This window comes from Ailuropoda melanoleuca, chromosome 6 (genome assembly GCF_002007445.2).
Source record: "Ailuropoda melanoleuca isolate Jingjing chromosome 6, ASM200744v2, whole genome shotgun sequence".
Lineage (NCBI taxonomy): Eukaryota > Metazoa > Chordata > Mammalia > Carnivora > Ursidae > Ailuropoda > Ailuropoda melanoleuca.
The window spans coordinates 17,414,718-17,428,984 of record NC_048223.1 but is presented as its reverse complement, the minus strand read 5'-3'; the positions used below and the strand labels follow the sequence as shown (position 1 = coordinate 17,428,984).

The window sequence follows — 14,267 nt, the reverse complement described above, 5'->3', positions numbered from 1 at the left end:
TGACCTCAGCTCTGCGGCCAGCAGATAAAGGCTGCCCTCGGTTTCTGAGAAACTTCTCAAGTTCTCTTGGCAGCCCCCGGCTTCTCCGGAATCGCTGCTAAGCCAACAGGCAGCTGGAGCGTCTCTGGACACTCACATGAAAACCCGCGAGCAGTTAGAAGCCCCAGCCAGCAGGGCAGCCTGGCCGAGGTCAAGGGTCAGCAGCTGCTATAAAGGGCTGCGGCTGGGTACCACCTGCCGCGGCGCAGCGCGGACCCGGCTTTCCGCGCGCTCCCTCCCGTCCGCCGCCGGCGCCCTGCCGACCTCGGCAGAGCTGGGCGCTGGTCTCTGGGATTGTGAGCGGCCCCAGACCCGGGGGAAGTTCGGTGAGTGTGAGGTGCGGCGGCTTGAGGCCCCAGGTGGGCGGAGGAGCGCGCAGAGGGCGGATAGGCCGGTGCTGGTGAGCTTATTCCCTTCCGGTGATTTTGCACCTGTGGGATGCCCTAAAATCCGGGACTCTAAGGAATCTCGCACATGGTTGAGACTAGGTTCTTAAAGCCTAGACTTTTAGAATTGGAAAGGACCTTAGAGCAGGGCTATTTGAAGCGTGGTGCAAGGACCCCCAGCATCCCCATCCCCTGGAGCCTCGTTAGAAATGCAGATTCTTGGGCCCCAAGCCAGACCTGCTGAACCAGACTCTCTGGGTATGGGGCCCAGGAATGCATGTTTTCACAAGCCCTCCAGGAGAGTCTGCCGCAGCTAACATTTGCTTACCCCTGACTTTGAAGCCATTTAGTTTAAGGCTTGCACCCCTCACTCCATGCAGACTCCCAAGTGAACAGGAAGGGTTGCATAGACAATAAACCATGAGGCGTTAGATACTGGGAGATAATCAGATAGAGTAAGAAGTTTGCAACACTCATGGCACATGGGAATTGCTGTTCAGTGTCAAACTGTGAACTGTGATCTCTGATTTCCTCAAAACAGCACTCAGGGCTTTAAGGAATTTGACGGTGTCTCTACTATGTGCAAGGCTCCAAGCAAGGTTCTTTGAAAGTGAAGGAGGGAGTGGTGTTCTTTTAAAATCTCCAAACTGGTAGAGTAGTTTTCCTTTAACCAGGAGTTTCGTAATTTGGTGCAGTGCTTCATACCCTTACATTTATTTTGGGTTTTGGTATTTAAGTGCTCCTTCTGAGGTTAATTTTTGTTATTGTTTTTCACCCAGACTGCCAGATTAGATATTTTGAAAGAGATTTACTTTATGAGTTCTGAACAAAAATCCTTAAGAAAAACTAAAAATCCTCAAGACATATTTTTTGGCTTGTATTGAAGTTGACTTGATACATTTTACAAGTAGAATATTTAGGGATCCTGAGATTACTTATGAATCAAAGTGAGAAAGACAATTTGTCATCTTCCTTGATGGATCCAGTAGCAGAGCTAGCTACCTCATAGAAACTCTGGGAAGAAATCAGTTGCTATGGGAAAGCCCCTTGGTAACGAGTACGGATGCCATAGGAACCCCAATTATGCTGTTCCCTGATCTCCAAGGTTCTGAACCATTCCTGCAGATTCCTTCATCACTGCTGAGAACCTCACTCATGACATATTTGATGATGAAGGTTGTATGAATGGTTTGGTGTTAGTTGTGTTTTTTGTTCTCCTTTGGTGGCTTAATTTAAATATTAAGTCTAAATCTACTGAGTCATTCTGAGACTCTGGAGCAAATCTCTGTGGGTATTTCTCAGTTTTCCCTTCTTGTCAATGGGTGGATGCAGGATGTATGCTTTGATGTGGCACGTGCCAGCATAAGTCCAAAGTATCTCCCCAGAGTTTCCTACCTGCTGTATGGTTACAGTAGTGAATCTTTATTAATATGCTTGGTAGACAAAATACTTAATACAATGATCATTGTTAATTATGTATGCATGTTTTAAGCTAAAATATCTGAGAGGCTTGCTCACAGGTTTTAAAGGCTAACTTCTGTTTAGATAACAACTTTGGAAATGTTGGTTAAAATTACAAGTTATTGCGAAGAATGTCATGTGCCTGTGAAAATAAAACTTGCCACCGTGAATATTCCTCATCTTGAATCATAGCTGCACACACAGCTTGCTCAAAAGAATTCAAAGAGCATGTATACTCAGCATCCTTTTATAATGGAATGTAAGGTTTGCAACATAGGTCTTATTTTTGTCATATTTTATGTTATTTCCCTCTTTCATGTTCAAATCACCTTCCAAAAGAGAAGAATTTTTAACCCTAGAAGATTTATCCAGAACCCTCTGTCTCTGACAGTGGGGGACAGGAATTTACTTGAGGTGTGTACTTTTCATGGCATTGGAGTTTGTTTTGAGGATGCCTCTGTCAAACTCCTAGGATCTCAGATCTAGGTCTTCTCTGAGCAGGTACAGAGGAGGAAGTGATGGGCACTGGGCTAAGTTGGGACCTCGGATACAAAGGAGATTCATGCCTACCTTATGAGGAAGAATTAGCCAGTGGGTCATTGGCAGCTGCCCTGTGCTCCTGCCCTGGATTCTTCTGATCTGCTTGAATTCTAATCCTTCAAGCCATGTTTTGGGGTCATACTGTAATTCAAGGCTTGGTCTCTGAAAAGCCACTGTAAAATTCTACTTTCTTTGATGGACCGAAGTGACACTTTGATACTTCTCCCTTAGCACGGTTGGAAGATAATAAAGGACGTGAAGAGACCAGAATAGTGGGATGAAAACTTTATAAGTACAGTGTAGTGCAGCAGAAGGAACATCATCTTTGCAGTCAGAGAGACTGAAAGTTTTGGGGCAAGCTGTACGACCTCTCTGAGCCTGTGTCTTTATCAGTAGTAAGGGTATAATCATCACGCAAAATGACCTACTCTTCTTCTGGCTCATCCACCTTCAGTGTATATTTCACTGGCTAGCATTAGCTACAAAGGAGGTTTGGAAATGTGTTTTTATAGCTGAGCACATTGCCCTATCCATCAGTGTAGGGGTTCTATTGATAAAGAGGGAATATTGGGTAATGAATAGGCAACCAGGAGTTTCTGAAAAATGAATGCAGGACAAGAATGGTTCTTCAGAGATTGGAAAGTGACAATGGTTGTGGTAGATGGTGGTGTGGACATGTGTGTGCATTGAAGAATAGAAGGTGGTAGAGAAAATGTGATAATAACAAGTTTCTAGGCAACTGGATGGCTTGAGGATGTTCAAGTTAAGCAGACAGACCCCTGAACTAGAAGTGCTCTGGGTGTGAAATTGTGCTAATAGCAGTATCTCTATTGAGGTCTTGAAGCAGTTTACATAAATGGCTCTGTTTAAATCTCACAGTAATCCTGAGAGGTCAACAAGTAGATGTGTTTATTATCACTTCATTGATAGGAAAGTTGAGGCTTAGAATTATTAAACCCTAGCGTATGAGCACATGCACCAAGTCAGCACAGAGCTACTGTAAACCTTAGCTTTTCTGGCACCCAGTTGATCTCCTTAATCAGGAGGTGTCAGGTTGTAGAAGAAATGAGAGAAGGAAGATAACTTTATATGCTTCATTTTTACCATTGCAATAAGGTAAGAAAAAGGCCTGGAAAGAGAGGGATAACATAATGAAATGTTGTAATTTAATAATTAAAGATGATTTAATGATCTCAGAGCCCATATACCTGGGTTCAAATCAGCATTTAATCACTTAGTAGCTGTGTAAACTTGGGTAAGACACTTAACACCACTATTTTCTTCTATCTTATGGGGTAACAGTAGTACTCACCTCATAGAGATGTTGTAAAGATAAAGAACAAGAAATAATGACTGGTACATAATAAGAAATAAATGCATGCTGTAAGTGTTTGCTGTTTCACATAGACTATAGCTAAGAGAAAAATTGGAAATCAATTGTGTTAATTGCAATAGTTGACTACAAGATAAATTTAGGAAAGAAACCAATAGTTTTTCTATAAAGTAACAACAAGCAGCTAAGAGTATAATGAGAGGAAAATGTCTATTCTCAATAACAATGAACTACAGAATAGCTGAGAGCTACGAATGTGCAATGTGCAGGACCAGCTCCTGTGGGATCTCTGCTGCTTGAACTTAACCTTCCACACTTGCCCAAACACACATTCAAAGAAATGCACAGAAAACCTAAAGCATCAGTATGGGTTTTATGCAAAAATACTTCCAAGAAAAAAAGGAGCATTTGTTATATGCAAAACAAAGATTAAGAATTGTTTCAGGAAACAGAAGAAAATTACTCTAAACTCTACGGCATTAGAGAACAGGTTTTCTAAAGCAAAGGCTCAGAGAAATGCAAGAGGTAATGAAAGACAAAGCCAAGGAAAGAACAGAAAGGACATAAAACCAAAACCCAAATTAGAAGGCATGTTTAAATTAGAGGGCAAAAGTCAACCTGGTGGAAAATTAGGTTTTGATTTGTAGGACAACTTTGGGAAAAAATCTCATAGATTGCAGAGGGCAAGGACAAAGAAAAATGGTTAGAATAATAATGATGGAAAATGAGAGAAACAGCATCAGACTATGTGGATTTTCTGACAAAAGAAAGAGAGGATAAAAGGAACTGAAAATAAATATAAAACATATCGTATTTCTATGATCTCAAACTATCATTAATGTCAAGATGTACCTTTGATTTAAAAATAGTTTGGGGGCAAATAAAAAGGAACAATAAAACTGCATATTAAATGAATGTGTCACCAGAAATTTCTCATTTGAGAAAGATTAAAATGTAATATATATATATATTTTTTTTTTTTTTTAGTTGAGAAAATATGGAATTGGATGAAAACTTTTGCAAAGTAAAAGAACATCTGCATTGGCAGGTCAAAATTCTCATCGTATTCTGAGAAAACAAAAAACCCCCAACCCAAATAAGATTAGCATGGTGTTATTTAAGGTAAAAGAATAAAATATTCAAGCAGAAAAATAAAAAACTAGATTAAACTGGCCATATAAATGATTTCAGCAACATCGATTTCAGAAGAAAATGAGTCAGTGATAAGAGCTTAGAGGGAAAATGACAGGAATGAGACTAGGGAATTCTATAGCCGCATTCAGTAGATGGCTTGTGCTATATTTGCATTCGACAGAGCTGATTTAGATTGGTGTAGATGGCACGTGGGAAGGTATCAGAAAGATATTCTTCAAGTCATGCCAGATGTCAGGACGTACAACCTAACCCTTGCTGCTCAGGTGTTTTCTGAGGACCCGCATCCTCTAGGAGCTTGTTAAAAAGGCAGAATCTCAGGCCCCACTCCAGAGCTACTGAATCAGAGCCTGCATTTTAACTAGATGCCAGGTAATTCTTGTGCACGTTAAAGCTTGAGAAACCCTGTCTTCCTTAGCCACTTCCTAAAAATCTTCTAGTCCAGAGCTTTGTAACTGGTGTGTGTTGTGAGAACTGTGGATCTGCTGAGACATTGATCTCCTTAGTCTGTGGGGTGGAAGACCTTGGGCTGAGGACCTCAAGAATAATGTCATTTTCTTTGTGTATCATGATCAATGGCTTTGCTAACCAGTCATCATATGTGACTATTGGGTGCTTCAAATGTGAGTAGTCTGAGTTGAGTTATGCTATAGGAGTAAAATATATACCAGATTTTGAGGATTTAATATTTAAAAAAAGAATGTAAAATGTGTTAATTATTATATTGATCACACATTGAAATTACAGTATTTTGGACATATTGGGTTAAGTAAAATGCATTATTTAATTAATTTCATGTATTTCTTTGTTAATGTGGCTACTAAAATAAATAAAATAGCATATGTGGCTTGCATTCTGTTTCTATTGGACAGTGCTGACCTGGTTGCTTTAGGTGGCAGAAAGAAAAATCAAAATAAAGAACCCGAGAATGGATATGGACTTTACCTAAGGTCTATTCCCTAACCAAAGAGATAAAGGATCTGTACTCTAAAAACTACAGAACGCTTATGAAAGAAATTGAGGAAGATGAAAGAAATTGAGGAAGACACAAAGAAATGGAAAAATGTTCCATGCTCATGGATTGGAAGAACAAATATTGTTAAAATGTCTAGGCTACCCAGAGCAATCTATACATTCAGTGCAATTCCTATCAAAATACATTGACGTATTTCACAGAGCTGAAACAAGCAATCCTAAAATTTGTATGGAACCAGAAAAGACCCCGAATAGCCAGAGGAATGTTGAAAAAGAAAGCCAAAGCTGGTGGCATCACAATTCTGGACTTCAAGCTCTATTATAAAGCTGTAGTCATCAAGAAAGTATGGTACTGGCACAAAAACAGACACATAGAACAATGGAACAGAATAGAGAACCCAGAAATGGACCCTCAACTCTATGGTCAACTAATCTTCGACAAAGCGGGAAAGAATATCTAATGGAAAAAAGACAGTCTTTTGAACAAATGGTGTTGGGAAAATTGGGCAGCCACATGCAGAAGAATGAAACTGGACCATTTCCTACGTCAGACTCAAAAATAGACTCAAAATGGATGAAAGACCTCAATGTGAGACAGGAATCCATCAAAATCCTAGAGGAGAGCACAGGCAGCAACCTCTGTGACCTCAGCTGCAACAACTTGCTAGACATGTCTCCAAAGGCAAGGGAAGCAAGGGCAAAGATGATTATTGGGACTTCATCAGATAAAAAGCTTTCCACAGCAAAGGAAACAGTCAACAAAACTAAAAGGCAACCTACAGAATGGAAGATATTTGCAAATGATATGTTAGATAAAGGGCTGATATCCAAGATCTATAAAGAACTTATCAAACTCAATCCCCCAAAACCAAATAATCCAGTCAAGAAATGGGCAGAAGACATGAACAGACATTTCTCCCAAGAAGACATCCAAATGGCCAACAGACACATGAGAAAATGCTCCACATCACTTGGTATCAGGGAAACACAAATCAAAACCACAATGAGATACCACCTCACACAGTCAGAATGGCTAAAATTAACAAGTCAGGTGGTGAGGATGTGGAAAAAGGGGATCCCTCTTACACTGTTGGTGGGAACGCAAGCTAGTACAGCCACTGTGGAAAACAGTGTGGAGGTTCCTTAAGAAGTTAAAAATAGAGCTACTCTATGACCCAGCAGTTGCACTACTGGGTATTTACCCCAAAGATACAAATGTAGTGATCTGTAGGGGGACCCACACCCCAATGTTCATAGCAGCAATGTTCACAGTAGCCAAATTGTGGAAAGAGCCGAGGTGTCCACGGATGGATGCATGGATAAAGATTATGTGGTACATATATACAATGGAATATTACTCAGCCATCAGAAAGGATGAAATCTTATCATTTACATCAATGTATGTGGAACTGGAGGGCATTATGCTGATTGATGAAAGTCAGTCAGGGAAAGACAATTATCATATGATTTCACTCATATGTGGAATATGAGAAACAGTGCAGAGGACCAAAGGGGAAGGGAGGGAAAACTGAATGGAAAGAAATCAGAGAGGGAGACAAACCATGAAAGACTCTTAACTATAGGAAACAAACTGAAGGTTGCTGGAGGGGAGGTGGGTGGGGGGAATGAGGTAATTGGGTGATGGGCATTAAGGAGGGCACGTGATGTGATGAGCACTGGGTGTTATATGCAACTGATGAATAACTGAACACTACATTTGAGACTAATGATGTACTATAAAGTTGGCTAATTGAATTTAAAAAAAGAATGGATATGGACTTACAGGGCACATTAATCCTATTTAAACTTAGAAATAAAATTGAGATAGTTGTGGTATTGTGATCACAGAGCAAGAATTATGTTCTTAAAAATAAAAAGCTGCAGTATAAAAACCTTAGAGTTTAAAAGATAATTTCATGATAACAGATCAAGAGACTTCTCTTGCTCCTATAAAATTCAACAAAAAAATGAAAGAAGAGGGGCGCCTATGTGGCTCAGTTGGTTGAGCCTTCAACTCTTGATTTTAACTGGGGTCATGATCTCAGGGTCGTGAGATAGAACCCTGTGTGGGTCTCTGTGCTCAGCAAGGAATCTGCTTGGGATTCTCTGTCTCTCTCCCTCTGCCCCTCCTCATGCTATAATGTGCTCTCTAAATAAATAAATAAGTAAATGAATGAGTAAATAAATAAATAAATAAATAAGATCTTTAAGAAAATGAAAGAAGAGGCCGGTAATGCAAACAGACTAATTTTCTTATCTTTTGTAGATGAGGGTCATAAATTTCATTTCTAAACTTGATAAATTTAGATATAAGTTAAAACATTTTATCTACCAATAATTTTGCTTAGCTTGTTAAAGAAAAAATCTGATATATTTTCTTCCAAAATGATTATCAATAGAGGGGAAATAAAAAATAAAAAGAAAACAAACAATAAGGCAAAAAAAGTTATAAGAAAGTGTAGGGAAAAGTAAAGGATGACTTATAAAATAGAGGTGATACAAGTCCAAACATACATTTTATAATATAATATAAAAAGAATTTAAATCCCCCAATAAAGAAAAAGATTCACAGATTGGATCAGAAAGCTATGTCCAGCCAAATGCTCTCTACCAGAGATAACATCTAAAATTAAAAAGATTTGATAATTGACATTAATGATATGTTATCCAAGAGAATGCAGGGATTATGCTGTTTTATAATGCTGAGATCAATAAAAAATATATCAAATGAAGCATAATGCATGCTTTTTAAAAGTCTCCTTTCCTTCCTTTTTTCTCTTTTTAAGGCAGTATTTATTGAGTACTAACTATTGACCAGGCACCAGTAAATACCAGGGATACATCAGTGGCCAAAGCAGATGTCTTTCTCTGATGAAGTTTACCATCTAGCAGTGACACACACTATAATGAAAGGTCACATAATAATAGTAAATGACAAACATGATCTGAAATGAAGATACAGCTTTTGTAAACCTGCTGAAATAGCTAGCATGGTATAGAAATATATAAAGCCCAAACTGCAAGAAATGAAAATACAGGGTAGGGGAAATATTGATCGACTTATGTTAGTCATTGAGTGATTAGATAGATAAAAATAAGTAAGGATGACCTAATAGACTAATAATGATTTCTATATCATCAGGAGAAAAATTTTTTTTTCCTAAGCACCCATTAAGCATTTTAAAAAGTGTGTTTATATCAGGTCCCAAGGGAAACCTCAGTCTATTCCAAAACAGAGAAACATTACAGGCCACGTTCTCTGAATGCAATGCATTAAAATCAAAAGTAGTAAAAGCAAGAGTCATTAAAAAAACAAAACTTAAAAAAAAAATTTAAAATTTCTACCCACTAGAAAAATTTAAAGATTTATTTATTTTAGAGAGGGAGAAAGAGAGAGAGCACAAGTGGGAGGGGCAGAGGGAGAGAGAGAGAAAATCTCAAGCAGACTCTGCACTGAGCATGGAGCCTGACTCGGGGCTCAGTCCCACAACCCTGAGTTCACAGCCTGAGCTGAAACCAAGAGTCGGCTGCTCAACCGACAGTGTCACCCAGGTGCCACTCTATCCACTAGAAAATTTTAAAACCACAATTGAGGAATATATCTGGCTGATAATAATGATGAAAACGCTTGCCTATCAAAGCCGATGTTGTAGAGTTAGGAAAATGCATTGCCTCACAAAGCTTTCATTTCTAAATAAGAATAGACATAAATGGATTAATCATTGAATTCAAGAAGTTAGAAGACACAAAATGAGCCTAAGACAAGACAGAAAATTGAAAATTAAGACAGAAAAAAACAACCAAATTGATCAATAAATGCAAAAAAAGTCTTTTGGAGAGAAAACCATAGTAAAAGGAATAATCTACTAGTTATCATAATCCAGAAAAAGAAAACAAAATGCATAATAATTGGAATGAGATATAGACATAACCCTTAGAGGGTACAGAAAAATGAGAGGATAATTTATCTGGTTCTATTGTAAACAATATGAAACCAGGGTGAAGTGGAAAACTGTAGAAGGAAGCATGAATGATAATTAACAAAATCTAACATAGCAATAGAAAACCTAAGTAGTTTGTTAACACTGGAAAGAATTGAGTCTTCTGAAAGCTAGTGTTCTGGTCCTGCTAGCATCCTGTGTAAATCCTTTAGAAACTTGGAATAAGTAATTCCTCTGTCACTTAAAATATTTAAGAACAAGGAGCACCTGGGTGGCTCAGTCATTAAGCGTCTGCCTTCAGCTCAGGGCGTGATCCTGGTGTTCTGGGATCGAGCCCCACATCAGGCTTCTGCTGGGAGCCTGCTTCTTCCTCTCCCACTCCCCCTGCTTCTGTTCCCTCTCTCACTGGCTGCCTCTCTCTCTCTGTCAAATAAATAAATAAAATCTTAAAAAAATATATTTAGGAACAAGAGAAAGAAAGTTTTCTAGTCATTTTTATGAGGCAACATGGCTGATGCAAAACCACACAAAGATAGCCCACAAACAGACGAAACATACGCATTCCTCACTTGTGAGCAATGATGAAAAATTCCAGAATTAACTGTTAGTACGTGAAAGAAAATATTGAATGACTAAGTGGAATTTGTTCTAGAAAAGCAAAAGTAGTTAAGAACTGTAATAAATTATTCACTAATATTTTGTTAATAAGTTCAACAGGTAATTTGTAGTAGGTGCTGAAAAAGTCTTTGGTAAAATTTAGCAGCCATTCTTGATCTTCTTAAATTTTAGGTCAAAATGAGAAAAAAAGGGTTATTTTCTTATTTCTATGATTACAAATATATATTATAAATAACTGCCAGCGTATCACACTTAGTGGTGAAAAACTTGAAATACTACCATTAAGTTAGGAACATTAACAACACCATCATTTAACATTGTTGTCGAAGTTCCAGTAAATGTAATAGTTTAAGAGAATAGTAAAAGATATATACATTTAAAAAAGAAGGGGCCAACGTATCATTATTTGTATTTAAAATAAGAGCATACTATTATAATCTGAGTTAGCAGGAAGGTTCAGTAAAGTAGCCAGTACAAATGATAATTTAGTGAGGCGAGTAAAAGAAGATTCCATCTATAAAGCAATAAAAGATCAAAAAAAAATCCAGCACTGTGCATATTCATAAATATTAAGAGTATATCCAGATCACTGCAAGATAAACACTCATGAGGGGAAATGGGCAAAGATCTTAAGTATACTGTTCATAAGAGAAATATAACTACCAGTCTCACTAACAATCTTGCAAATTCAAAGAGCCATGTGGTAATATGGAATTTTCTGCCTCTAATCAGGATTCCCAAACTTAAAAAGCGTGTGGTGAGAATGTGGAGAAATAAAGACTCCCGTATGGTCCTGTGGGAAAACATGATTTGGCATAACATTTTTTGTTACAATTGTCTAATATTGATTATAATTTTAGATACGCATTTCCTTTGACCCAGAATTTACACTCCTAATAAGTGATCCTATAGAAATACTTCCTTCACTGTGCAATGCTGTTTGTTGTGACACTGTTTGGAATTGTGAAAAAATTGAAAACAATCTATAGAGAATGGGTTAAATAAATTAGGCTGCATCAGCATATTGGAGTACTGTGCAACTATTAGGAAGAATAAGGTAAACACAAAACTGATATTAACAATATTTAATGACTAGGCCTTGACCAATCAGAATAGGTGTTGTTTTCAACCAGTATGACCATATTGGTCTGTGACAATTATTGAGAATTTTCAGTAGTTAAATAAATAAGGAAATAGATTAACAGATAATATGAGTATTAATAAAATATAAATTAGATAGGTACATTTAGGAGGAATATTCGAACAATTGTTTTTAAAATTAAAAAAATATATATTTAAAATATAAATATAAATATATATACCAGGCAGAATAATAGAGATTATATCATAATACTAAACTTGTATAATTGTTTAGTGCAGAGTCGGTGACCTGCCACCAAATAAAGTTTTATTGAAACACAGCCTCATAGGGCCAACTTGTCCACTAGGCACAGAAGACAACGTGTCTAGGGCCCCCAGCACTTTTAGGGCCTCCTGAAATGCTTTAATTTCTTTAACAATCAGAAGGAAAAAAGTAAACTTTTAGGGTTAAAAATACTTAAATTTTTTCTTCACATAAGGGCCCACAAAAGTCTTAAGTTTTGCCTATGACAGAAAAAAAAGAACTTTTTTAAGTATCAAAAGTTATATCAAAAGTAATTTTTAGTTAATTTTATTCTGATGGGAAGCTCATAAGGCAAAAGTTCGTGGGACCCACAGCACTCCTTTTTTTTTTTAACTTTTAATGATTTTTTTTATTATATTATGTTAATCACCATACAGTACATCCCCGGATTCCGATGTAAAGTTCGATGCTCCATTAGTTGCGTATAACACCCAGTGCACCATGCAATACGTGCCCTCCTTACTACCCATCACCAGTCTATCCCCTTCCCCCACCCCCTCCCCTCTGAAGTCTTCAGTTTGTTTCTCATAGTCCATAGTCTCTCATGTTTCATTCCCCCTTCTGATTACCCCCCTTTTCTTTATCCCTTTCTTCCCCTACCGATCATCCTAGTTCTTATGTTCCATAGATGAGAGAAATCATATGATAATTGTCTTTCTCTGCTTGACTTATTTCACTTAGCATTATCTCCTCCAGTGCCGTCCATGTTGCAGCAAATGTTGAGAATTCGTTCTTTCTGATAGCTGAGTAATATTCCATTGTATATATGGACCACAGCTTCTTAATCCAGTCATCTGTTGAAGGGCATCTCGGCTCCTTCCATGATTTGGCTATTGTGGACAATGCAGCTATGAACATTGGGGTGCATATGGCCCTTCTCTTTACTACGTCTGTATCTTTGGGGTAAACACCCAGTAGTGCAATGGCTGGGTCATAGGGTAGTTCAATTTTTAACTTTTTAAGGGACCTCCACACTGTTTTCCAGAGNTAAAAAAATGTTGTTGGGATAATCCATACAGAAAAATACCAGAAGCCTATCTCTAGCCATGTGCATACACACTAAATTCGAGAAGGGATGAAATATCTAAATGTATAAAGAAATATTAGGACTTTTAGAAGAAAAATCAGAAAACCTTTATGGAATATTATATAGCAGTAAAAAATAAATGAAATATGCCTACATGTATCCACTTAGACCAATCTCAAAAACACAATGTTGGTTTTTAAAAAGCTTCAGGTAGAGCATGCATACAATATGATGTCATTCATGTACATTTAAAAAGATACAAAACAGTACTTTATGCATGCAGTGCCAAGTAGCCCTTCTCCTGTGCGCCACAGGTTCCATTTCATTTCATGTTTCTTTTCCATGTGAGAAAACATTTATCTTTCTACTGCACTTTTCTCTGCAACCAAATTGCAGTACTTTGTCATGTGTTTCTCCAGATTCTCAGTATGGTTAGTGATGGGTGTCCTAGGGCCACCAAAGAGTTCCTTCAGTTATTCTTTGTGAGCTCAGGGGGTGGGGATGGTAGGACATCCCTCTGCATTTTTCATTTCCAGCTGAGCCCCAATCTGATCTATTCTTCCCTTCTTTGGCTGCAGTGAATCTCTAGTTTCTTTTGGAGCCCAAGAAAGGATTTAAAAATGAAATATGTATATGAAATCTTCCCACAAGCAGACAGATAGGCAGGCAGGCAGAGAGGCAGGGGCCTATCTTTACCAGAAGGTAACAGTGCAAAGCTAATGTTTCAGGGAGCTATCATGGCTGGGAGGGGAGATAAGGGATGGGAACTGCTTGTGTCCAAAACACTGTATCAAGAAACTGGAAGGGGTTTTTGAGTACTAAAACCTCAAGGCATAAAGGAGATTTAAAAGGAGCACATAATTTTGTGGGTGGGCCATGAAACTAGAGATGGGGTTTGGGAATAATTGTGTCCCTCTCTGGATTTTCATCCAGACAGCTCTGATCACAGCCTTTGGGAAGTCCCTTCTCCTGCGTGTCCTCCTTGCCCAGGAGAGGGACAGCCTAGTTCCTGGGTGAAGCCCCTTCCAGGCCTGATGCCTTCGACTACGATTTACTGTAGTGTCTTACCCTCGTCCATGTCACGGTAGCCTGCAGCGTTAGACAGCCGCCTAGACTTTTAGTTGGTAGAGAGACAGCTGAGATATCATCAGTAGGATTTTAGTTTTAGAAAAAGTCGGTTTGATTTCTAGCTTTATTACTATTAGGTGTGTGAGCTTGGGCAGATCGCCTAATCGTTGAGTCTAGTTTTCTCACAAGAGGAGGACATTAGGCTAAATGATTTCCAAGTTTCCAGCTAGTCCTAGAGTTCTGTATTTCTACATAGTTGAATTATTTTATCATGCTGCTGCTGGGGAATATGACTAACACTTTTGAAGCTACTAATTTTATG

At 38.2% G+C, this 14,267-nt stretch overlaps 1 protein-coding gene across 4 annotated transcripts in view; it reads left to right on the top strand.

Moving 5' to 3' along the window:
- The first annotated feature begins 283 nt into the window (after nt 1-283).
- COL6A5 (collagen type VI alpha 5 chain) overlaps nt 284-14,267 on the top strand; it is a 131,375-nt gene continuing 117,391 nt past the window's right edge. For all 4 annotated transcript variants that reach the window (XM_034662018.1, XM_002927736.4, XM_034662017.1 and 1 more), the window contains exon 1: nt 284-365. The gene's annotated coding sequence lies outside the window, so the exon portion shown is untranslated. The remainder of the gene's footprint in view (nt 366-14,267) is intronic.